Source organism: Microtus pennsylvanicus, chromosome 5 (genome assembly GCF_037038515.1).
Source record: "Microtus pennsylvanicus isolate mMicPen1 chromosome 5, mMicPen1.hap1, whole genome shotgun sequence".
Taxonomy (NCBI): domain Eukaryota; kingdom Metazoa; phylum Chordata; class Mammalia; order Rodentia; family Cricetidae; genus Microtus; species Microtus pennsylvanicus.
The window spans coordinates 122,108,132-122,134,483 of record NC_134583.1 but is presented as its reverse complement, the minus strand read 5'-3'; the positions used below and the strand labels follow the sequence as shown (position 1 = coordinate 122,134,483).

Sequence of the window (26,352 nt, the reverse complement as noted above, 5' to 3'; positions counted from 1 at the left end):
ACTTCTAAAGTCCTGGTAGAGAGACCAAGGGAAGGTTCACATTGGATTGCTGCTGTCGGCAGAAAGGTAGAAAGGCGTTCAGAAGATGCCCTGCCTATGGTTGTTGGGAGAGATTCCAGAGATTGTTATCTGGGAGGTTTATGTGCCTCGCCTGGGCCATTCTCTTGGATTAAGAGGGGACAAGAAACACAGGTAGAAATGACAGGATCAGGAGCATGCGCTGTTAGTTGCAGGGGGTTGACACAGCCATTGCTCGCAAGGCCTGAAGCAGTCAGGGCTGTACACACGTGAGTGGGAGATGGGGGAGGAAAGGGAGGATTCCGGGACAATCCCTGGCTGTGGGCATCTGCAGGTCAAGACAGGTAAGACAACAGACAGGTTAAAGCAGGTTGGCTCAGATGACATGGTGAGAAAGGGCACAGAGGAGCAGCTCCCGCCACGGATCCTCAAAATTAGAGTAGGGACGAGATGGATCTGGGGACCTCACGCCCCTTCGAGTCAACCTCAAGTCGTTGAATGGGTTCCGGTTGTTACAGGGAAACACGCTTTTCCCGTGAAAGCAGTCAGGAAGGTTCTTTCTAGATCTTTGGATCCCAGGCTGTCCCAAGATGAGCGATTTTGGCGAGGTGACTTTCAGTGCCTCATCAGTAAACAAGGATGACAGGGACAGCACCCATCTCACTGGGATGTTCTGAGGATAACTTCAAACGTTTCATGGTAAACACTACCTAGGCAGTGCTGAGCCCAGGTGAAGTGGATTTAGAGCTGCCCCGCTCGCTTTGTGAGTTCAAGGCCAGCTTCTACTGCTTTAATTTTAAGGACTCATTAAATTACTCGATCTGTCACCATCCCTTGTTGTTAAAGACTTTTTTTCCAAATAGCTCATCATTCCTTGTTGTTAAAGATTTTTCCAAATAGCTCAGCTATTTGGAAAGAGAACCTCTGCCTGTAGTGGTGACTGGTACCTGAGGTCGAACAACCTCTTTGTGGACCTGGAACTAACTTTTACACCAGCAAAGAGACAGCTCAGCCATCAACCTGTTACACGAGCCATCTGTATATCACTGTGGCCTGAATTCCAGATCTCAGTCAGTAAGGAAGACAGCAGAGGAAGCAGGGAAGAGAATTAAATAAGCGAAGAACTGTAGACTCAGGAGGGCCTTAAAGGTTCACCACCCACGCCACACAGACAGTAAGAGCAAGAACAGTAATGTCAGCAGGGTGTGGAGGGAAATGAGGGCGGGAAGGAGGGAGTCAGTGCGGCAAGGGGCAGGGGTGAAAAACTCCACTGTAGCTCAATAGCGGCTTTGCTTCTGGTCAGTTAGTGTTGTGTTTTCCAGGCTAGCCCTCACATCCCTGCAGCCGAGGATGACCTCGATGCCCGGGTGTCCTCCCTGCCTCTCACCACCCGAATGCTGGGATTCTAGGCACGGCCACCACATCTTTAAAGTTGTTCTTTAATCTGGACGGTCAAGGTTCCTAGTGAAGAGATGAGAATCTCTTCCCCGGAAACTGATGTCCCTCCGCCCCGCCACAAAGAGGCAGCTGTCACCTCTTGTGGATCTTTTCATCTCATGACTAGTTAATTAAAACAACCATTTCCTCCCAGATTAGTCTTGGCTTGATGCTTAGTACCGTCTTTCTTTGTAACCCATCGCTCTAGTGAATGTTGTCTCTATCTACATCTTTCTTGTACTCAGAGTACATACATTTTCTTCTTTTTTTTGTTTGTGTTCTTTTTTTGTACAGTATAACCTTTAAGTAAAATTTCCTACTTTTTAAAAATTTACTTTTATTTTACATGTGTTGGTGTTTTGCCCTGAGTGTCGGGTCCCTTGGAACTGGAATTACAGACAATTGTGAGATACCATGTAGGTGCTGGGAATTGAACCTGTGTCCTCTGGAAGAGCAGTCAGTGCTCTTAGCCACAGAACCATCTCTCTAGCCCTATATTTTTCTTCTTAAAAATCCCCCTTGTTTCCTTAGTTTCATTGTTTCTCTATTTTTTGCATTTTGCTTTTCTGTTCAAAGGTAGAAAGCCAAGATTCTTTTGTAGTTTGGTCTTTCCCTTATTTGTGTGGCTCTGCAATTCCCTTCATATTTCCAGTTCTGAGCCTCGGAGTCGAAGAGAAGGGATCAAGACATTTGCCTGGTAATATACTCTGTGAATCACCTTCCCACTGGAGGCTTAGAAAACACAGTTTCGCATAGCAAAGTCCGGGTTGAAACGCCCCCCTGGCATGGCAGGTAGATATGGTGTTCTTACAGGCCTGCACGCTCTGGCCACAGCCCACTCTAGCTACTCTTACAGGCCTGCACGCTCTGGCCACAGCCCACTCTAGCTACTCTACTGCTCACAGGCACTGGGGACACTTGGTCATCATGGTAGTACTATTTCCTTTGTCATCAGAGACTTGTGGAGCAAAATTCTTTCATATCACATAGCTCACCTAGCCATCTGATGCCTGAATCCCAAAATCCAGGGAGGGGAAACTAGCTGCTTGGAAAGACAGTCAAGTCCATTCCATGACCAAATAGCAAACTCAGTTTCCAAATGAAGCGTTCCTGCGTTTGGTCATGGCAGTGACTTTTTTAGGAAACTCTCCTTCACTGGTAGCAGTTATTCTGAGCTGCAGGAGCCACAGCTTATCTCCGTTCTTTCCGGGTCTTAAGCTATCCAAGTGCTAGATTCTTTCTTTTCTTTTTTAAAATGTGTGTGAGTGTGTGTGCGTGTACGTGCACATGTGCGTGTGTGTGTGTGTGTGCGCGCGTGTGCGCATCCGTGTGTGTGTGCGTGTGTGTGTGTGGTATAAGCGTGTGTACCTGTGTGTGTATCTGAGCATATGTGTGTGCGTGTGTGTGCATTTGTGTGTGTGGGGGGGTGTAAGCATGTGTGCGTATCTGAGCATGTGTGTGTGTGCGTGTGTGTGCATTTGTGTGTGTGGGGGGGGTGTAAGCGTGTGTGCGTATCTGAGCATGTGTGTGAGCCCATGCACAAGAACAGAGATTGGAGAAAGAGGCTGGAAGTCCTCTTATTCCCTTAGGACAAGCTCTGAACCTGTAACTTGCCAGTTTTTGTTTTTCCTTTTTTCCTCTATTTTGGGGGTAGGATAACCAGTAAGTCCCAGAACTCCACCTGTCCCCACCTCCTCCCCAGAGCTGGGGTCATGCCTGCTTTTTATGTGAGCGCTGGGGCTTCAAACCCAGGTTCTCATTCTTATGTAGTAAGCTCTCTTACCCACTGAGACATCTCTGCAGTCCTGGATTGTTTCTTTATAAAATTTCCAGAGGGCTGTGTGTAAAAATGTTTGTAGTATATGAATATCTTGAGAACAGTAGCAGCTTATCCCTCTGCTTGCCAGGCATTATTCTGAGTACTTCGTGCATATTAAACCAAGACAAATGTCATATTTCTAAACAAGTCCGATGTGCATGTCCCGAGGGCATAAATGGGATATAATAAATGGAATAAAATGGTCATCAGAAAAGAAGGACTCTTGCCTCACCAAATTCAATCCCTAACTTTCCTGATAAGTCAAAAGGAGGGGCTCACAACTGTTGGTCAGGCCTCCAGGCCTCTGCTCCAGAAAACATCTGGGCACCTCAGACATCACAGCAGGAGCAAGCTACTCATGGCCAGTATCAACTAAAGTATTTTAGCAAACCCGGAATTCTTTTTTGCTGGAGTGAGGACCACAAACATGTGCCCTATAAACTCTCATTCTTTAAAAAAAATAAAAAGTCTTCCCAAATGAGTGTCCTTTGAAGGAAGACAGAGTTCTGGGTTGTTAGTAAGATGGGCATTTAGGCTTCCCTGCCATGAACACTCTTGTCAGGATAACTGACAGAAGACGTATTTGAGAACTGCTGGGTTTGCTCCGCTGTGGCTTGTGAGAAACAGTAGGGGATAAGTCCCAGGGACAGGAGACCCAGGGAAGGTCGGAGCTGTAGATGACTCTTTGGCTGGCTGGAGGATGAAGGGACATTTCCCAGGATACAGCAGACCAGCCCCATGACGGACACCCACCCTCTTGAGTTCTGCTCCCTAGACAGTTCAGGAGCGCCATACAGAAACTCCCTGCCCAGCTCTGGTTCTGAACATTTCTTCTTGAGAGAGCCTCTATTCTGGCAGCACGAATGGAGGATGAGATCTCAGAATGATGGTTAGTCTAAGTCGTGGTAGCGTCTCAACAGGGCTTTTGGGAATCAGTGGGAACTACATAGAACATTTGAAAAATCATATTTGCTTCCAGTGGAGACAGGTTTCTAAACAGTATGGACATGGACAAATGAGTCACATTTATTTAAAACTAACACTAACAACATAGCAAAAACTATTTTGTTGTATAAAATATTATTTGGAATTTGTTTATTGCGTTTGAGCACTTTCAAATTTTATGAAGAAATTATTATAGCTGCATTTGTTAGGGGAAAATACACAGAGATTGATTGAATTTAGCTTTGGGCAAAAGCACATTTTCTCTAGCTGTCCAGATGTTTCTTCATGTTAGTAACTAGAAAGCTAGGACTGTGTGGGTTCTAAAATCATATACAGACACAGCAGGGCTCAGTCTTCATTCTACCACGAACAGTTGTGGGAATTTGTTCATGGCACTTCACTCTGAGTCTCTGCTTCCATACATGGGACAGCAGTTACCTCGCAAACCATGGTGGGCTTCTAGCAAGATATTACATGTGGACAGTTTTCATAATGCTGTAGATAGTCAGTAAATTAGTAAATAGTAGTTTCCATGTGTGTGTGTGTGTGTGTGTGTGTGTGTGTGTGTGTATAGTAAAAACCAAACACAAGGGGCTGGAGATGGCTCAATGGTTAAAGGCTCTGATTGCTCTTTCAGATGACCAGGGTTCAATTCCCAGCACCCACAGGGCAGCTCACAACTGTCTGCAGCTCCAAGTTCCAGGGGCCCTGACAGCCTCACACAGAACTACATGCAGTAGTTACCAATGCATATAAAATAGGTAAGTAAATCTTAACAACAAAAAGAACCAAGCACAATACCAGAAAGAAATTGGTGTGGCAATGCATACTTGTGATACCAGCAATCGGGAGGATCAGGCAGGAATATTGAGAGTTGGAGGAGGCCAGCCTGGGCTACATAGTAAGACACTGTCCAAGCATGCTCTTCCCCAATAAAACAATACTACAGCCATCAGCACTACAACCACCGCTAATAATAACAACAGAATCAGAAAGGAACAGAAGTGAGAAGGCGCCATCACCAAGAAGTACTCACGATGCAAATCTACTTGCTCATTTGGGGTCCCCTGCCAAGTACCAACATGTGGAGCTCACCCTTTTGGGTTTCCTAATACACCTGGGGAGACAAGATTTACTCACTTGTACATCGGGCCATTAGGATGCAAAGACACTGGTACTTTTGTGATCGGGAATGAGGGATAGAAGCTATCTATTTTTACCTTTGGAGACTAGACAGACATTCAGAGGTGTGGTAGGTAGGAGGAAAGAGAGTGGAAATACTTTGAAACTGAGACAACCAGCCTTCTGGGCTTGAAGAACAAGATTCATGAATGTCTTCCTATACAAGGAGTGACTCTTAGCTTTGTTAAAATGATAGTAGTGAAAATGTACTTTAACATTCTCAGAAACAACAGAAAACCCCCAGCCACTAACTGGGACCAGTAGTCAGTCTTGCTGTGTACTCCGTGTGTGTCAGCGGGAGGAGTGGTCCGCAGGGCGGGTGAACAAACTCAAGCCCTCCCGCTCAACTTCCGGGTTCCTCATTGGGTCTGAGAGACACCCACACCTTCACGAAATCACTTAGCCATATCTTCCTTGGAGTCTCCTTCTTACCTCCCTCGGCAGATCTCAGAGAGATGACCTTTCACCCCCCATCTCAGGCTGAATGCCTGCTGGATCCCAGCAGAAGCATGAATTTACTCAGAACAGCCTATGAGAAGTGCCGGCCCAGTTGGCAGAACGAATTCCAGGCAAATTTTTCAGGTCGGAGGAGACGACAGCTCCTCTCAGAGGTATTGCTAAGACAAAGCAGAGCCGCCATCCTACTCGGGGGTTAATATCCTCCCTCCTCTGCCCCCCAACTTGCTGCCAGAGATCAGCTAATCTGATAATTACGACAACAAACACAGTTTAGACAAACAAGACCTGACCCTGAGGGCTTGGAATGAAAACATTTACTTCTCTGTCTCCCCAGAGAGACAGTGCCTGGAGCTCACACACACAGAGGCACTGGGAGATCACCCTTGCACTGGAGCAGAGGGGCGAAAACATCTGTGTGCCTATGCTGTGTAGAAAGACGGTTCACAGGAGAGGGGAGAGGCGGGAGGGGCCGGTACTGTGCGGTCTGGTCCAAGCCTGCGCACATTTGGAGCAGATGGAAAATGTATCAATCATTGGAGATGTAAGCATGTTGTAACTGATTTTTTTTTTCAGCAGACAGAGCTGAAGGAAAGGCAGAAAGCAGGCAGGATCCAAAGGAAGGAAGGAGCTGGGGGTACCTGATGGAGGAGCCTCAACGGAGTGTTCGGGGAAGGGGGAAGCCTATTCGGAATTCTAACTAGAGAACATAATATATGCCCTCAGGGGAACCCTATGTTCTAATTGAAGTTTCCAGGCCATCTTTTCTGACCTCATTTTTGCTACGAAACAGAACAATATGCCTTTCCCCCTCCTTACTTGCTTCAAATTTGGCCACACAATCTCCTACCCCCTGACTTTTTTACTTCTGAAATATGGCTTCCTTGATAAAATTTTACAGGTTACTTATACAGAAAGTTCCAACTTTGGCTTCCTTCAACCTAGAATTTTCTTCCATTCCCAACTAGACCTTCAGATTTTTGCCCCATGTATCCAAGCCTCATTCCAAACATTCTCTTTTTCACAAGTGATGCCGTGTCACTTGGCGAACACTCCTCTTCTGGAACTTGCTGGTTTTCTTTAGCATTCAAACCCTTGGGGCATTTGCAGATTGTTCGTATGGACAACACCAATCGAAAAGGATCATTACTGTGACTGACGATAGGGCCAAGGCTTAAAGTGACTGTGTAAACCAAAAGATGCTCTCAAATCAATCAGGGGACACACTGGGAATGAACGGAAACACTGCGGTTTGCCTCAATAATCAATTACACGCGTATAGAATGGAAAACCTATGAGTTTATGGAAAAGAGAAAAGTTAGGACTGGCCGTTAATGACATAGCAATGGCTCTATGAGCTTAAATAGTGAATACAGTTATAGTAGCTATCAATAAAAGAGACGCTGCCATGGTAGTACTGTCAGTAAGGGAAATTAGAGTGGGACAGAACAAATCTAATTATGTCTCCTTCCCCCTTCCTTCCTCCTTCCCTTCAGACTTCCTTCCTTCCTTCCTTCCTTCCTTCCTTCCTTCCTTCCTTCCTTCCTTCCTTCCCCCTTCCTTCCTCCTTCTTTCTTCCTTCCCTTCAGACTTCCTTCCTTCCTTCCTTCCTTCCTTCCTTCCTTCCTTCCCCCTTCCTTCCCCTTCCTTCCTCCTTCCCTTCAGACTTCCTTCCTTCCTTCCTTCCTTCCTTCCTTCCTTCCTTCCTTCCTTCCCCCTTCCTTCCTCCTTCCCTTCAGACTTCCTTCCTTCCTTTCTTTCCTTCCTTCTTTCTTTTCTCTTTTCTCCCTCTGTCACCGTTGCCTGATGACTACGCATGTAGTTCTGAAGACTTTGCAGAATAATTTTGTCTTATTTGTGTTTTGGCTGATTTCAGACTAATTCCCTGGTGCAATTTATACAGATCAGCTTTGCAATGGGCAGCTCTCTTATCCCTTTTACCTGTTTCTTTCTACTTCTTTTAAGTTTTTAATCTTCTTTGTTCACTTGGCTGTGCCTCAAGTGGTCTTTCGGAGGTATCTCACCAACAGGAGGGACACAAGCCGATCCACTGCTACGCACTTTAACATGGCTGTTTGTTTATTCATTTATCTACTATCCATCCATCCGCCCGTCCGTCCCTCCGTCTGTCCGTCCACCCAACTACCTGCCTACCCACACACCCATCATTGGGTATCAACTATTAATGAGGCATTACTCCAGGACCTGGACATTCATTAGTGAACAAATGCAACAGGGTCTCTGCACTCATCAAATTTACATTAGGCAGGCTCTAAACAGAAACTTAAAATGCCAGATAATAAGATACGGATCCTCTCCTGGTTGCCAGGGACCTGAAGAGTCTCCTACCTTCCGCCTAAGCTTTTCAGATCATGATCAACCCTAGCTCAGGCTCCACTTCTGAGCTGGAGGCCAAGCTACTGTAAGTCTGGGCTTCCCTCTCTATTTCCCAGGGGCTTGTAGCTCCTAGCAGGGCAGCCAACCAAGCGTTCTCTAATTGCTTCCCTAATGCTACTCTTGCCTCCTTAATAGATTTGTGTAGAGCATCAGCCCTTTGAGGCTACAGGATATAGCTTCAGTTTGAATATGGTCAGCCAATCTCTAGGCAGAATGCTCTTTAGAGGGGATGGAAAAGCACAACTCAAACACGACTTAAAGTTTTTAAGCTGATTCCTAGATAACAGGAGACCTTATCCAGCGCCTCCTAAATCCTCTAGAGTAAGAATGTAACATTAGGACAATAGTTTGTTTGTTGAACCTACATCCTCCAGAGTCCTAGACTCTGTAAGGAGTCCATTAAAACAACAAACATCCCTTACTGTGAGTAGCAGCAAGATTAGGAGAGTCAGGGAGGGAAACATCCAACGAGCTCAAAGAGGAAGGATAGAAAGGGAAGGACAAACCTGGCAAATTTGAAGTCTAAAATTTAGCTAAACAACATTCCTTTGGGCTCCTCACTCTCTGTAGAACAAAAGGAGTTCAAAGACTCCCAGGAACAACTCACCCAGACTCAACAAGATCGTTAAAACAAGGGCTTTTCTGCCCCACAGACTGGTTGGCAGGAAGGGGAAAGCTGAGGAAGCTGTCCCCCTTGGCATGAGAAGATGAGCCATCACACAGCTCAAGGAGCAAGTTCCAGGCTTCAGTGTAATACAGTGGTCAGTGCTTCATGGGATGTGCAAAGCCTTGGATTCAAACTCCAGCACCCCACTCCCAAGAGAGTTAAAGATGAAGGGCTAATGAAATGAGTGAAGGCATAGTAATGGGTGGGGTGGGAAGGAAGGTAGAATGAGAAGTTAAACACTTTTAAAAATTGTATACACTTCCGGAATGTTCTGTATCTCACATCTATCTATCTATCTATCTATCTATCTATCTATCTATCTATCTATCTATCTATCTATCTATCATCATCATCTATCTCATCTGTCTAGCCACATACACTTACATATTTAAGAATAGGGATAGTTCATTTTAATAAAACAATAAGCAACAGAAGAAGCACTCATTAATCTGCCTTTTGAAGGAGACATATGTGTTGGCATAGGAAACAAGATGACCACTAACATTTAGTTGCTCCTTGGAGAACTGTGGCTATCCAGAGTGACTCCTGGATGTGTGTAGATGCTTGGGTGCCATATGGAGGACTTCTGAGGAAACATCCTAGGTGTCTGCTAACGGGCTGTATCCCCTAGGGGACACGCTCAAGGAAAGCATGAAGTCCAGCTCCGCAGAAGCCATGGCTGCCTCCCAGGATGAGGCCAGGCGGCCAGAAGACAGGAGTTTGCTCCTTCAGCAGAACTCAGGGATGCTCTTGAGAATTACACAACAGATATTTTGTTGTGTAAATGAACTCCTGAAATAATACAGATATTTTATATCTTCTATAATTTTAGATACTAAGGAAAGTTATATTTGAGATGCTGAGTTCAAGATTAGAGACAGTTTGAATTCTAAACTCTGTGTTTTTCACTTACTCCCTGCGTGATAGGGAACTTTATGTCACCTGCCTTGTTTCCTATGGTCTTGTCTGGTTTTCTCTTTCTCTTTCCATCTCTCTTGGCCGCTGTCTCTGGCTCCCATCTCTTCTCTCTGGATTTGTGATCTCCCCAGGGTCAGACACCATTTCTTCCCATGACACATGCATCATTTCTTCCCATGACACATACATCATTTCTTCCCATGACACATGCATCATTCCTTCCCATGACACATGCATCATTCCTTCCCATGACACATGCATCATTCCTTCCCATGACACATGCATCATTCCTTCCAATGACACATGCATCTTGTCTTCAGATCAGGCCGACACATGCTTTGCCCACTGCTTTAGTAAATCGATTGCCTGTGCAATTTTTATACTTTATAGGGTCTTTCAAAATCGGAACTCGATGTCATTCCAAGTTCATCATTCATCCCTTTCCCTTTCTGCTTTAGTCATACCATAAAATTGTGAGGGTTTTCTGTTTGTTTTTTCTCACTTGTTTTATGTTCTCTCTCTCTCCTCTCTTCTCTTAATTCATGCCTTGTAAACACCACTCTTTTTAACCAGTTCTCTTAGCTAACCCACACCTACCTCCAGCTCTCAGATTAGACCTCAGTTTCTCTGAGATGCCTCCCTTGGTTCTTCTTGTCTAGGCTGTGTCCTCTGTAGCTAACAATATGCTTATAATTTAGGAGGATTGCTCACTGCACTATGGGGCCCCAAGGTAGAGGCCATGCTACTGTTTGTCATGTATATTTAGAACACAGTCTTTAATGCAGGCCCAGTGTCACAGAACAGATACTGGATGTGTTAATAATGTTCTGTATTTGCAATGCAGTGGGCAGACTTTGAAAATAGTATTGTTAAGCTGGGTGTGGTGGCATACGCCTTTAATCCCAGCACTTGGGAAGGAGGTCTTCATGAGTTTGAGGGCAGGCTGGTCTACACACCAAGTTCCACCAAGGTTAGTCGGGGCTACATAGGTAAGACCCTATGTGGTGGTTTGAAAGAATGGCCTTCAAAGGGAGTGGCACTATTAAGAGGTGTGGCCTTCTTGGAGTAGATGTGGTCTTGCTGAAGGAAGTCTGCTACTGTGGATGTGGGCTTTGAGGTCTCACATATGCTCAAGCCACCCCAATGAGACATACCACTTCCTGTGGGCTGTGCAAGACATCACACTCTTAGCCACCTCTCCAGCACCATGTCTGCCTGCACACCACCGTGTGCCAGCATGATAACGGACTGAACCTCTGAACTATAAGCCATTCCATTAAACGTTTTCTTTGATCAGAGTTGCTGTGGCCATGGTGTCTCTTCACAGCTCCAGTCCATGGTCTTCACCCATGCACACACAGAAGACAGTTGTGGCAGGAGCATATGAAGTGGAGGGGAGAGAACGGAGACTGGTTTTCTGCGTATGTGAAATACTCAGTTAAGACAGTACTGTCTTTTGCTTTTGTTTTAGGTGGCAGTTCTTCCTCCCTGCTGGCTTAGTGTAGGTGGAGTTTCTGTGTCTCAGCAGCCACTCCTAAATAACCATTTAGAGACTTACTATTGATTATAAATGTCCGACTGATAGCTCAGGTTGGTTACTAGCTAACTCTTACATGTTAAATTAAGCCACATTTCTTATCTACCCTCTGCCACATGGCTGTACCTTCTTTCACCATGGCAGGTCATATTGCTTCTCTCTGCAACCTGTCCCCCAATTCTGCAAGACTCCTCCTCTTCTTTCTCGCTCTCTTTTTCTGCAAGACCCACCTAACCTCTACCTATCTAGCTACTGACCAGTCAGCTTCTTTATTGACCTGTTCACAGTGACACATATTCACACAGTGCAAGGAAATATTCCTTCACTTGGTAAACTACCTATTAAGCAGCCCCTGTCCCAAGGCGGCACTGGGCTGGGGCCTGGCTCTGTGCCATTTAACCACACTTCCATAATTTTGATGCATACCAAGGTTTGACAATCTGGGAGCTACTTTTAAAAAATTGCTTAAAATCAGCAGCCACCATGATAAAACCACACAGCTGTACTGGACTCAGCAGGGAGTTCATGGAAGTTGCCCCCCAGAGGGAATGCTCAGAGGTGGCTCAGCAGTTTCTGGGAGACACGTCTGCTGCTGCTACCATCTCCAGGACTGTTGTCATCTTCAGCGTGATTGCCTTCCAGTGATTAACTGGCCTCTTCTTAAATGAGGACAACTCCCAGGCTTAGCAGGCAAGAGGAAGAGGGACTTTCACCAATTGTGGCTGCAAATGCTGTTAAGAGCCTTGCCAAAGGTACCACTCAGGTCCCAGAGTGATGTGGGATTCCCCTTTGTATGCTATGAATACCATTGGTTAATAAAGAAACTGTCTTGGGCCTATGCAGAGCAGAATAGAGGTAAGTCGGGAAAACTAAACTGAATGCTGGGAAAAAGGAGGTGGAGTCAGAGAGAAGCCATGGAGCTGCCACCAGAGACAGACATGGAAAAACCTTGCTGGGTAGGCCATGAGCCTTATGGTAAAATATAAAATAATGGAAACGGTTAAATTAAGATGTAAATGCTAGCCAATAAGAAGTGAGCTAATAGGCCAAATAATGATTTAATTAATACAGTTTCTATGTGGTTGTTTCAGGAATCTGGGCAACTGGGAAATGAACAAGCAGCCTCCTACTACACCAGAAGGTGTTAAAAGTGCTCCTGGAAGGGCCTAGGATCACCTGTTTCCAGAAACACTTAGGGATATATATATATGTTGGTGGCATGCTTGCCCAGCCTACACAAAGCCCTGTGTTTGATCCTCAGTACTACATAAACCAGATGTGGTGATATTTGCAGTTGATAATACTAGCACTCAGAAGGTGGAGGCAGGAGAATCAAGATTCAAAAACTTGCTCAGGGAGTTTGAAGCCAGCCTGGGCTACAATAAGACCCTGTTTTAAAAACAAAAACAAATAAACAGAATTAGCTAATGTTGCAGTGCGATTTCCTGGGCCCTACACCCTTGCCTTCTAAACCAGGCTCTGCATTTTAAATTATTTCTGAGGCATGTTAGAATCAGAAAAAGGGACAGCTAGAGAAGACTTGGCGATGATGCTGGCTAGTTCTGCTTCTGTGACAGTGTGCAGGGTGTTTTTGTTTCTTTATACTCCTGTGTATTGTGAGAAAAGTGAAGGCCCAGATTCCCCATCATGAAACTTTGGCCTGATTTCTTAGCACTTAAATGACCAGCAACCATCAAAGGCCAGCTAGAGGGGCTGATGGAGAAAAGAGTTATGGAATCTAAGCCTTGCTTCTTTGTGTTCTTTGACACTGCCAGCATCAGCACCGTTCTGAGGAAAACAAAAACGAGTGCTCTATTTCCAGGAACTGTCTGCTTAAAAATGAATTTATTCCTTAAGAAATCTGAATTGTGGTAGATGAGTCTTGGTCTGGTACCTTCCTAATGGGTCCTTTGAAGGTAACAGGGATGTCCTGGGGTGCTTGTTTCAGGTGAGAGAAGTGTTTTATAGGTGACATCTACTCTTAACTGTCAAAGGTAGATGAGCAGGACTCTCCTCCCTCAGGGGATGTCATTACCTCAGTTTTCCTGTCAAACTCTGTCAGGCTCTGTAACCTGAAACAAAGGGAGAGCTGGCGAGGGTGAAGGACAGGTTCTAATGAGCTGTCCGCTGGGCCCCTCTAGGGGCTGAAAACCCCTCTCTCTGTTGTCCTGTCTCAGCTCTAACTTGATTCACTGCTGTTGGAGTGGCTTCTCTCAGAGCTGAGGAGGTGGCCTCCTAAGTAGTCCCCCATTGTGCACTTCTAGGGTTTGCTGTTTTACTAAGGTTCTCCCACTTCGGCTCAGCTAAACCCATCCACTATCCCCACCTACCCAATGGGGGAGACCTACTCAGGCAGGCAGCTGGCCTTCTGTCCCCTGAGAATTTACCAGGTGTGATATAGATATATCTTAGAGTTGAGCTGCTTGAACAGGTGAGTTCTCTAAAGAAGCAGAGGGTCAGACTCTATGCAAGCCTTGTGTGGGAGGAGAGCCGGAGGAGCCAGAGAGTGAGTCACTTCCAGCTGTCCCCTGGTCAACATGCCAGCTTCAGATTTAATGATGCAAGTTGGAGACACCCTGGCAGGTCTACTTTGAAATGATAACATAGATGTGTTTATTTTTATCAGCCCACTATACCAGTCACTATACATTTCTGCATTTAATATTATAGCACTAAAATAGTAATTACTTTAAATAATTTTTTTATCCAGGACTACGGATGGTATGAGATCCAACAGCTCTGGGATGGGTGTACACTAGTAGTTTGTGAAGATGTTCTTGTAAAATATTTAGAAGTTTACACATCAAAATGTCCCTTACCTCCCCCCCGCCCCCCCCCCCCCCCCCCGCTCCATATTCCCAGCGGCAACCGCTGTCGACGACTCACTGAGCATCCTCAGTGTTCTGTTTAAACCTTCACTTACTTGTGTACGTACACACTTTTTTTTTCTAGAAAGGAGATTATGTTCAACATATTTCTATATGACTGTGGTTTGTTTTGCTTGATTATTATATATCTGGGGGGATATTTCCTGAGGTTCACCTCATTCTGTCTCATTTAACATCCGTGCAGCATGGCTTTCTAAGGGGCAGCCTTCTGTGCACCCAGTTAAGGCGTGGCTACCTGGAGCCCAGAAAGAAAAACGAACAAGGGACCAGGTGTGCGCTCTCGCTGGGTGATCCCCGCCCGACAGAGGAAGTTGGGCTTCCCATTTTTGTGGCATGAGTTTTCCCATTATAACAATTAAAAATATAATTGTTATCCTTAAGCTGGCCTGGTTATTTCCCATTTCGAGCTAATTCACAACAATCTATGCTCCAAACAAAGGCATATCCCAGGAGACCATCTAGAACATTCCAAGCTATGACTGCCATACCATGCGTATACCACCCATCTATGATGCTGGCTGGGGCTTTCTTGACTATTCTGACTCTGATTATAACCTTCTTTTCTGGGGTCCCGCTAGAAGCCTATGGACCCTTTGGCATCCATCTCCAGTCTTCCTTGGCCCAGTCACAGCCAGACCCTCGCCTGGGAAACCAGAGATCCCAGCTATGACCTTGACTTGTCCCTGCCATCATCTACTCTTTGGGTTGCAATGATCTTCCAGAGAAGATTCTGCAGCCCCACTTGGCTCTCTTGCCCATCTCACCTCTCTGGGCAGTGCCAGTCATGAATTCTCCTTTGAACTACCTTTAGGATCCTCTGGAGAATTTAAGTAACCAACACAAATATTTTCCCTCCTCTTTTCCTTTTGTGTGTTTATGAGGGCACGCTCATGTATGGAGGCCCGCAGGTTGATGTTCGCTCCCCGCCTTGGTTTTTGACAGGGTTCTTCGTGAACCTCGAGCTCACCAGTTCATCTGGACTGGCTGGTCATCGAGCTTCAGGGACCCACCTGCCTCCATCCCACCAGCGCTAGGTTACAAAAGCGCACCACAGCACCCAGCTCTTTCCGTGTGTGTTGGGGATTTGGATTCAGATTTTGAGGCTTAAGCAGCAAACACTGTTACTGACTAAGCCATTTCCTCACCCAGCCTCCTTCTCTTGCTCTCCTTTTCCCTTCACTCTCCCCTTCCTTCCTCCTTCTCTTCTTCCTTTTCTGGTTGGTCTGTCTGTATGTCCGCCCATCCATCCACCCACCTATCCATATATCTATCGTCTGTCTATCTATCTATCTATCTATCTATCTATCTATCTATCTATCTATCTATCTATCCATCTATCATCTTTGAGAGAGGGTTTTCCATGGCCTGGAATGGTCTAGAACCATTTTGTAGCTAAGGGTGCTTTTTAATTCCTGATTCTCCTGCCTCCATCTCCTGAAAGCTAGGATCACAGATGTCACCACAACACCTATCTATTTCCCTCTATAACTTTGAAAGGTGTACATTATTTCTTCGTATTCCTTAACCAGATAAAAATATTTGCATGGTACGGGAGAATTGTCTGTATTCTGTCAATCATGTTTTAAATAAACGCTGATTGGCCAGGTAGAAATTATAGGTGGGTCAACCAGGCAGGAAGTAGAGGCAGAGCAGGGCGATGAGAACAGGAGAATGCTAGGAAGGAGAAAGCCCATTCCTTCCCAGACCACCGAGAGGCAAGATGTATTCTGCCTGGCTGAGAAAGGTACCAAGCCATGTGGCTAACATAGATAAGAATAATGGGTATATAAGCTACAAGAACTAATAAGTAGCCTGAGATAATGGGCCAATCAGTTTTATAACTTATGGAGATCTCTGTGTGATTTTCTTTGGGGCCTGCCAGCTGTGGGACCTAGTGGGAGGACAGAAGCCCCGACAAGCAGGCCCTCATGTTACATTTGCATTTTGCTAATACAAATTATAATATATGAAGTGATATCCCCTGTGTCTTAGTTACATGGAAATTTACTCACACACAAACACACACACACTACACACACATACAGTACATACATATACAGCACACACACACCACACACATATGGTATACATATATGCAACACACATATACAACAACACACTACACATACATACAGTACACACATATACAATGCAAACAATACACACACATACAGTACACAGACATACAGCACACAGAGTACACCCCCCCACACACACACCCCTTACTTCTGCATAGTTTGTACACTCACATAATTCTCATGCTTCTTCCATTTTTAGAGCAGGTTTTTTTTTTTCTGTACAGAAACTGAAACTGTTGTCACTGAAATTAATGTAACATCAGAAAGCAAACACAGTGGTCGTGTATGGGAACAGGACCTTCTTCTTTCTTTGTAAATACAATATCCGGATGTGGTAGTGTTTGCTTGTAATCTTAGCATTTGAGAGACTGAGGCAGGAGGAACCTGAGCTGGAGGTCAGCCTGAGCTCCACAGTGAGAGCCTGTTTCAAGAGAGCGACAAAGCAGCAGTAGCCACCCTTGCTCAAACCCACAAGTGGGGGTCCCTCATCCACTACCACACAGGTTTACAATTCTCTCTCTCAAAGGGAGGTTATGGGAATGATTTCCAGGTATGACAACATAGAATATTCCACGATCCTCTGACAAAAGCACAGTATGGTTTTAGAATCCCGTAATTCATGCCTTCCATAAATTCTCTCACGTGGGAAGCAGCCTGGCAAAGTGGAATGGGGACTCTGGAACCAGACAGCCTGTGTTCTTATCCTTAGTATTTTGGCTAGCTGTGCCAACTTGGATGAATCGCTTGACTGCTTTTTGCCCTAATTACCTCATCTGTTAGATGGGATAAGACCACCTACTTCAGTTGTTATACAGTTAGAATGAGTTAGTGTTTGTAAAGCACTTAGCCAGTACCTGGAAGACAGTAAGCACTGTATAACTGTTGTTAAATAAACAAAGCCCTACAATGGGTGAGGCAGTTAGAAGCACCAATAGATCCGGGAAAATACTGAACTGCTGCTATCTACCGAATGCTTACTTGTGTTTGGTAGCCACTAGTCACTGGAGAATCGGCACCAACTCTTGTAAGAACTCTGAGAGTACAACAATACTCATTTATTTTTATAGTTTCTTGACTAGCTACTAGATATCAGAAGTCATCTAAACGGTAGGATGGAGTATCTTGGGATATACTTATTTTCCTTTATTGATTTGTGTGTGCACGTGCACACACACTCATGCATCCCCATGCCACAGCATGGACGTGGACACGGAGGACAGCTTATGGGAATCCGTGTTCTCCTTCCACCCATGTGGACCTTGGGGCTTGGCCTTAGGTGGTCAGGCTTGGTGAGGTCTTTACTTGCTGAGCCATTTCCTTTCCTAGGATTCATATTTTTAAAAATCATCACTTTGTTATCAAGGGCTTTGCTGTTTGGTTTTGAACAGGGTCTCACTATGTAGACCAGGCTGGCCTTGAACTCACAGAGATTCGCTGTCTCTGCCTCCCGAGAGCGCTGGGATTAAAGGAGTGCGCCATCAGGACCAGCCAGTAAGGGCTTTTAATATTTCCAAACCAGCCTCAAACTACAGCACAGCTGTTCACTTTACTGAGAGATACCTTCTGGGTTCGAAAGTATTATATGTTTGACAGGACCATTCCACTTTTTCCTCTTTTCTAACCCAATTTTCATTGCTAGGCTCTTTATTGATTTGTATCCTTTTAAAATCCTTTTCAAATCTGTTAGTTTTCAACAAACGTATGATTTGAGAGTTTATAAAAACAATGCCATTATTTCTTATGTTGTCTGTTAAAGTAGCTTTGCACTGCACAATGTCTGGGTGCCCACCTGTCTTTGCAGACTTGTTACATTTCCCTGGGGTCGACTCTTAGAGGAGAAATGGCATGCACACCTTAACCTGACTGATTTGCTGAGAGATGCTTTCTTAGAGTCTATGAAATAGCACTGGCTCCACCTGCAATGGCAATTCTGTTTCTCCCCAATGCTAATCAATAATTTACGTTTTTAGCAGCCTGGTGGGTAAACACTGATAAATTGATATGACTCCAATTTAACAATGAGGGTGATTTGGGGATGTTTGTTGGCTGTTTTTATTTGTGATCAATTGTCTGTTTTGGAGGGGAGATTTGGAGAGATTGCTCAGTAGTTAGGAGTACTTACTCCTCTTGCAGAGGACCTGGGCTTGGTTCTCAGCACCCACATCATGATTTACAACTGTTTGTAACTCCAGGGGATCCAACACCCTGTCCTTGTTTTCAAGGGCACTGCACACAGATGGTATGCATACATACACACAGGCAAAACACTCATGCACGTGAAAAAAGGGAAAAAATATTGTTTTCAGTAAGGAACAGTATTCAGTTATCCTGAAAATCAAATAATGATGAGAGTGAAACCCTGCTCGTTTTCCTAAGTGTTCAGTTATGCACTAAACAGAAACAGTTCTTGAAAGTGCTTTTTAGCGGCACCTTCTTTGGCTCCTCTACCCAGGCCTGTGGTTAATCCACAGCTCTGAGAGACTAGCACAGCCTTTCCATGAGGGAAGGAGAACCAAAACCAAAAGGACGAGAAGCAGGATGGAAGTCTTTGGGTGATCACATCCACACCTCCCCCACCTCCCCGCGAAACTCCTATATTCTTTTCATGTTGTGCTTGATCAATGAAGAAGGTTCTTGGGACTAGGAATGAGGAATGTGGGAGGGTTATGAAGAGCTCTTTCTGTAAGAGATGGTCTAGAGATCCGGCACACAGCGATATGAACACGACTAATATACTGCCTAGTGTCTTAAAATGGTCAAGATCGTAAATAGTACGCTACATGCTTTTTTTTTTTTTTAAATATTTATTTATTTATTTATTATGTATACAATATTCTGTCTGTGTGTATGCCTGCAGGCCAGAAGAGGGCACCAGACCTCATTACAGATGGTTGTGAGCCACCATGTGGTTGCCGGGAATTGAACTCAGGACCTTTGGAAGAGCAGGCAATGCTCTTAACCACTGAGCCATCTCTCCAGCCCCCATACATGCTTTTTTTTTAACCACAGTAAACGAGCTAATTTTAATTTTCTATTGCAGCTTGTCTTTAATCAATCAACAAACATTTATGCTCTAATTATGGACCAAATACTTTTCTGTCATGGAAAGTGCAAAGAGTTAGGTCTGATGGCTTTGAGTCTCAAGAAACTAGCAATTGCGTAAGGGAGATAGTTAAGTAGGCATGACAATTAGCTAACAACCCCAGGCAATGCAAAGACACAAGACAGAAAACACAGAAAGTCTCCTGCCTTCAGAGCAGTTATTTGTGCTACAACGATAGAAATGCTTGTTAGATATCCTAAATGGCTTTTAAATCAAATTAAAAATTATTCATTAATTTCTTTTCATGTGTTTTGTCTGAATGCATTTCTGTGTGCCTAGTGCCCACAGAGTCCAGAAGAAAGCATTGGATCCCCTGGGACTGGATTACAGACGGTTGTTCCCTGCCACATGGTGCTGGGAACTGAACCAGGGTCGTCAGGAAGAATAGTCAGTGCATAATCACTGAGCCATCTCTCCAATCTTTGAAAGCATTTTCATATTCTCTCTCTCTCCCTCCCCCTTCCTTCCTCCCTCTCTCCCTCTTTCTTTCTTTAAAAAAAAATTTTTTTTGAGACAGGGTTTCACTGTGTTGTGTAACCCTGGCTGTTGTGGAAGTCACTTTGTAGACCAGGCTGGCCTCAAACTCACAGAAATGCTCCTGCCTCTTCCTCTCAAGTGCTGATATTAAAGGTGTGTGCCACCATTGCCTGGCTTCATGTGCATTTTCTAAGTTGGCCCTCCTAATAAATCTAGAGGCATCTCTACTTGAGAGCGGAGGAAACAGAGGCTCGGAGATTGTAATTCACTCAGTTCACCAGGCAGAGTCTGGCCCAGACTTAGTGTCTGCTGCCACTAACTCCTCGGAAGGTTTGTTTAAGTTGGAATTGAAGACTTGCTGCCAAAAATCTTTTCAGGGTCAGGGCAGAACCCAAATATGCTAAGAATACTTTGGTTATGTATTTGCTAAAATTAGGATTATTCCCTCCCCATGCGTTCTAGACAACAAGATTGAGACTTACATTTAGTACAAAAGTCACAGATGTTTTTTTCCCTTTTATTGGTGAGAGAAATTCAAGTCATAGTAATAGAATGGGGTTAGCATACAAGACTAACTCAGGGGCTGTTTCTGCACACTTTCAGTCAACTGCAGCTTCAGCAAAGTTCCTCCCCCACCTGAGGAGCATCTTTCCTTAAAGTCACAATACCTGTGTTCCGCCAGTGATTGCCCTGATCTGTCCAACGTGTGCCAGAAATGGGCACTGACTCAGCAGAATGAAATCAGTGAGGAAGAATGTAGAAGCCATCATCAGGGTTATGACCATATGATTTACACCCACTTAAAAACAAAACCACATCCTGCTTCAGAAGGACTTCTATCTAGAAAGTTCAGAAGCATTTACTTTGTTCATACATAACGCTATCTGGTTACCTAAGGTCAAGCCACCGTTTACCTTTGTCAGACAGAACCTGGGCAAGACACCTGAAACTGCCTGTTTTTCACCAATCACTCGGTCTTCCCGTACTAAGCAATAGAAAATACTAAATTATTTCTATAAAATCACATACTCAATAAGGAAAATAAAAGTTTAAAAGAACATGTACGGATAAAGTAAAATTAAAAACAAAAATCGCAATTGGTGGTTGGCCCCTCAATATTTTCCAAAAAAGGGCAGTGCTGCCCTCTACTGTTGAAATGTTAGAAATACGTCTCTGCAGGCTTTGAGCAAGCCCTGTCTTAAAACACTGCTTTAGGAGTTAAGAGACACCGTGTTGAGACAAAATGTAAGGGACTGGAGCTGGAGAGCACTCAGCTGTCAGGCCCTTTCCTGATCTTCAGGAGAACTCTTTTCCAGCCTGGCCTGTAACCCGCTCCAAAGACTCCAACCAGGCTGCCTGTAACTCCAGCTCCAAGGTGTCTGATGCCCTCTTCTGGCCTCTTTGAGCATATGCACGCGCATAGCATACATTCACGAAAACACTGTAAATAAAAAGAAATCTTCAAAAGAGCAGGCATTACATTAGACATACGTCACTGTGTCTACAGACACATCTAGGTAGAAACAGGATACTGTGAGGCGAGCATTCTGATTTTAAGGCCTATGGCCTTCCCATTCTTCTCTCAGTTTGAAGTGATTTTCTTTTTTTTCTTTTCTTTTTTTCTTTTTTTTTTTGCTAAGGCAATATACTTTGTGACTTTTGTTGTTGTTTTAAGTCAGTGGTTCTCAACATGTGGGTCAAGACCCCTTTGAAGCTGCACGGCAGGTGTTTATATTACAATCCATAACAGTAGCGAAATTACAGTTATGAAGTAGCAACGAAAATAATTTTATGGTTGAGGGTCACCACAACATGAGGTAACCTCCAACAACATTAAAAGTATTAAAAGGTATTAAAAGGTTGTAGTATTAAGAAAGTTGAGAACCTCTGTCTTAAGTGGAAATGAAGGTTTCCCCAGATGTTGAGAGAATTATGGGATGGTTTCTAAAATTTTTTTTCTCTTGCAGAGAAAGATATAAAAGACTATTATTAATATACTTATGTTTTAATTCATTTATATTATCTCGTTTCTTTTTAATTTTGTTAGCAATCACAGATCTTTACAAAAACTTCTTAGACTCAGTAGCTAAGGCTCACCTCAAATTCTCCTTCAGCCTTGTAAGTGCTGGGTTAATGGGCGCGAATCACCACCCATGGCCTCTTTTCCATTTAAAAAAATACCTCAGAGTACATACCTGCAAGAAGCCAGATCAAGCCAGATCAGGCAGACTTCAAAGAGAGCTCAACCAGTACCTTCCAGCCGCCTAGGGAGGAAAGTGCAATCTCTATGACAATAATAATAACCCTACCACTATGCCGCACGCATTTCTATCTGCTACAATGTAACAGACAAGAATAGTAACACTCAGACAATATTAAGTCACTCACTGTCTCAACTAGTAAGAGGCAAAGCTGGGATCTCATTCTGAGTCCAAGCTTAGCTATAATTTTCACCTGAGCTGCTCATCATTCAATAAAAAGCCTAAATAACTCTCAAAGCAACGAGTCTGTGATATTAGTGATGACAACGAATCTTTTAACCCTAGGCAAGCCCTGCTAACATCTGCTGAGTTCCTGGGAAATACAGTTCAAAGAGTTTTCATGCCAAACTTTTCAGTTGCATTAAATAAGTTAATTTTCCCAGCACCCCCACCCTCACTCTGTGGTAGAACTATTATTATCTTCATATTGCAGGTGAGGAACATGAGCCACTCAGAGGAAATCCACTTCTAGAGGTCAGGCTTTTAACCATTGTACTATGATACTTAAGTACAAAAAATTATACAGTGCAACAATGTCTAAATGGCTCCGTGGGAGTAATTACAGCAGGCAGTGATGATAGCACTCCCGGCACTCAGGCCTGTTGGTGTCTTCAGAACACAAAGGTCTTTGCAGCCTTAAATAAAACCTGCACACGTGAGTATCCAGTTCAGGAACTAAGTACAGATCCCGTCTGTTCCAGGCCTCACTGGACATGTCCTTCTGGGGGATAAGACACAGTAAGGCGTATCCTGGCTTGGTACAAACCCTGAGGTGGCTGGGGATGGGGTGGGGTTATGCTGGAAGAAGGAAGAGACTCTGGGGATAAGCACAGAGTTAAGCTTTCCCAAGGATCTCCCAGGCACATGACCTAGTTAGTCTGGGAGAAGCTAAAAACTGGCTGCTCTCTTTAGCAAGAGAGTTGCTATTCCAGGACACAACCCCTTAGCAGGCTTGGTGTTTATTGAGCCCACCATTTGGCCACACAGGGACTCTTGAAGGTGTCTTCTCTAACATCTTTCGTTTTGAAAGAAAATGTGTTCAGCACAAGCTCAACATGTAAATGATATCCTCCCCTTCGCGGCAGCGTACATACACCCAAATATAACCACCCCAAAGCCTTTTGTGCTCCCGTGCAAAGGGCGCTAAACCTCTATCCCCCGGCATGTTCCTAAGTTTAGACACCCTGGGTGCTCCGGGTGAAGACTGAGGAAAAGGAGCAGGGGTGGATTAGTTTAAAGGTCCGGGCAGTTGCCGCTGATGTTCTGCTGCTTGTGTTCTGGGACAGTATTGTTGGCCCTAGAGGCTTCAGATTTCCAGAAGAATATATTCTAAAGGAATTCATTCTTGATATAGCTGTTGCTGTGTGGCTTCCCATTTCCTTTTTTACATTTTTTTTTCCTTTAAGAAAAGAGATTGGGGTCGGGGTGGGAGCCAGAAGGACTCCCTTGAACAGTTTTAGAAACTTGGCCAGGAGGCACTGGAACTCCCAGCCTCTCTCTTCTGACCTCAGCTCCCCTCTCCCTGCCACTCTGCTGGCTGTCTTACTTGAATGCCTGGCTCTTCTCTTCATAAGCCTTTTGCTTGAATTATCTCTTCAGCAAGGAGGCAGTGTTGAGTCAATTCTAAGTCAAAGTGTTAAAATTAGCAATGACCGGGAAGGCATTTTGTTTATTTCAAGTTTGGTATTTTATTTAGGAGGTTGCTTACAAGACTCAAGACAGAAGAGAAGACTGAACACAATCTCTAAGGCTCACATGACTGAGGGATTAAAAAAAAAAAGAACATTTGAATCCTATGTAGCACAGGCTTCCTTATCTTTCCAACCCCCTGGTTCAGGTGTAATGGGACAGGAAATAAAAACACTATCTGTCTTAGTTAGGCCTACTATTGCTATGATGAAACACCACTACCAAAATCAAATAGGGAAGGAGAGGGTTTCCTTGGCTTATACTTCTATATTGTCCATCACTGAAGGAAGTCACGACAGGAACTCAGGCAGGGAGGAACCTGGAGGCAGGAGTTGATGCAGAGGCCATGGAAGGGAGCTGCTCACTGGCTTGCTCAGCTTACCCAGTACCCAGGACCACCAGCCCAGGGGTGGCCCCACCCACACGGGCTAGGCCCTCCCTCATCAATCTCTGATTAAGAAAATACCCTTCAGGCTTGCCTACAGCCTGCTCTTAAGGAGGCTTTTTCTTAACTGAGGTTCTCTCCTCTCAGATGACTTTAGCTTGTATTAAGCTGACATAAAACTATCCAGTTCGCTATCACAGGTTTGACTGTGGAGTCCTTTGGACCATCATCTCTGGGGAGATGACTCTGTTGGTAAACGTGCTTGCTGTGTAAGGAGGACCTGAGTTTGGATCCCCAGCCCCCATGAACAATCCAAGTGTGATACCATGCTTATAACTCCCATGCTGGGGAGTGGAGACAGGCAAGTCTCTGAGCTCATTGCCCATACAATCTAGCAGAATTTCTGAGTTCTGAGTTCCGTGAGAGACCCTGTCTCAGATAACAGGATGGAGAGCAAGGGAGGAAGACAGCGGACATTCGCCTGTGGCCCCCACACCTGTGCACACCTGTGCTTTGTGCCTAACAGAACACACACACACACACACACACACACACACACACACACACACACACACACACGTATTTACTTGATCCTAGCCACACTGACAGTGTTTGGGTAACCTAAGGTTGCTTTTCTCCCCGGGAATGACGCAGAGAGTGACCGTGACATTGTTGGCTGCTGCTGTGGAGATCACACTAGGACAGCCAGGTTGCAGGAACACCCCTTCCCACGGCTGCACTCAGACTGATCTTTGGAAGCTCTAAAAGCACCAGAAGGCTGTTGGACCTTTTGTGTTAGCTTGTGATGGTCAGAGGGAAACAGGGAAACGCTGTGGGAAGTCACGTTAAAAAGTGTGTGTGTGTGTGGGGCGATGTTTTTAAAAAGCAAAAGACAAAAAAAAAAAAAAAGTAGCAGGTGCTGCTGAGTTCAGAGGCTTATGTTCATCCTGACTGGAAGACTCGTGTGAAGATTCAACATGTACTCCTAAGGAAGCCACGATACTGTTTTCTCACGAAATAACAAGGAACTGGCTCCTTCCAGCATTTGTTGGATATTTAGTATGAGAAACGGAGGGAGGTTTGCCAGGTCCCAGGCAAAGCGGGCGTATCATTGCCAGGGGGGTGCGGATGAGGTGCAGTAACAAAGCTAGTATTTAGAGAGCACTTACTGTATGCAACTAAACGCTTTATATGTATTAACACATAATCCCCACGACAACCCCGAGGAAAACACTATTATCTCCACTCTACAGAGCAGGAACAGGCCTGCCCAAGTTAGTAAGTGGCAGCCAGCTCCGAACCTAACTTCCCTGGCTCCAGAGCGAGGTTCTACTCAACAGGACATTTTCTAGAATTGTAATGTCGGCCACCAAACCCCAGACGCATACGAAAGAGATTTCTAACCAGACGGAGGGTTAAGAAGAGGTTTTACGGAGGGCTGACAGATGTGAATCTTCAAGGTCAACAGGTGGAGAAAGGATCTGGACAGAAATAGTCTCAGGGGAAGGAGCGGCCTGACAAAAAGAAGCAGCAGTTTGGGTATCAGCCAGTCGATGACAGCACACGTGGGAGGAACGCTACAAAGGAGGCCTCGTCAGCTGCCTGACGGTCCTTGAGGACTAGCCCCCCCCCCCCCGCCCAAGTTACCGGGGAGTAAAATTGCTCAAGCTAGAAAGCGCTCATCCCTTACTCTCTGCAGGGTCTCCCCTGCCAGCGATCAGGGCAGACCGCGCTCCCAGGGTTCTTTCCGGGAAAACACTGCGTGGAGATGGTCAAGGTCACCCGCGCGCGGGTACAGCGTGTCCAGGTGGACCACTCGAGTTCTGCGCACAAATGCCGGGGACTTGGCTGTCAGTCGGGCCTGGACAGCTCGGGAACGTGCGCACTGCCAGGGCCTGGCAGGGACAACCACCTGCTCAGCGGGTACAGGAACATCTGTCCTCTGCAATTCCCACGGGCGGCCACCGCCCCAGGTCTCCAGGCCCCATAAGGTCAAGGAGTGTGTCCTCTGGGGACACCAGCCGTCCGCAACATCCTCATCACCCTAAGGAATAAAAGCCTCAGCGATTGGAGCAGGCTATGCCAATCATCCTTG

At 45.1% G+C, this 26,352-nt stretch overlaps 1 long non-coding RNA gene across 1 annotated transcript; it reads right to left on the bottom strand.

Moving 5' to 3' along the window:
* Positions 1 to 21,181: 21,181 nt before the first annotated feature.
* On the bottom strand, positions 21,182 to 26,297 carry LOC142851199 (uncharacterized). The gene is made up of 3 exons (XR_012910752.1): positions 25,948 to 26,297; positions 22,118 to 22,186; positions 21,182 to 21,363 (listed from the first exon to the last, which is right to left on the bottom strand). It is a non-coding gene; the product is annotated as an uncharacterized LOC142851199 (long non-coding RNA).
* Positions 26,298 to 26,352: the final 55 nt, after the last annotated feature.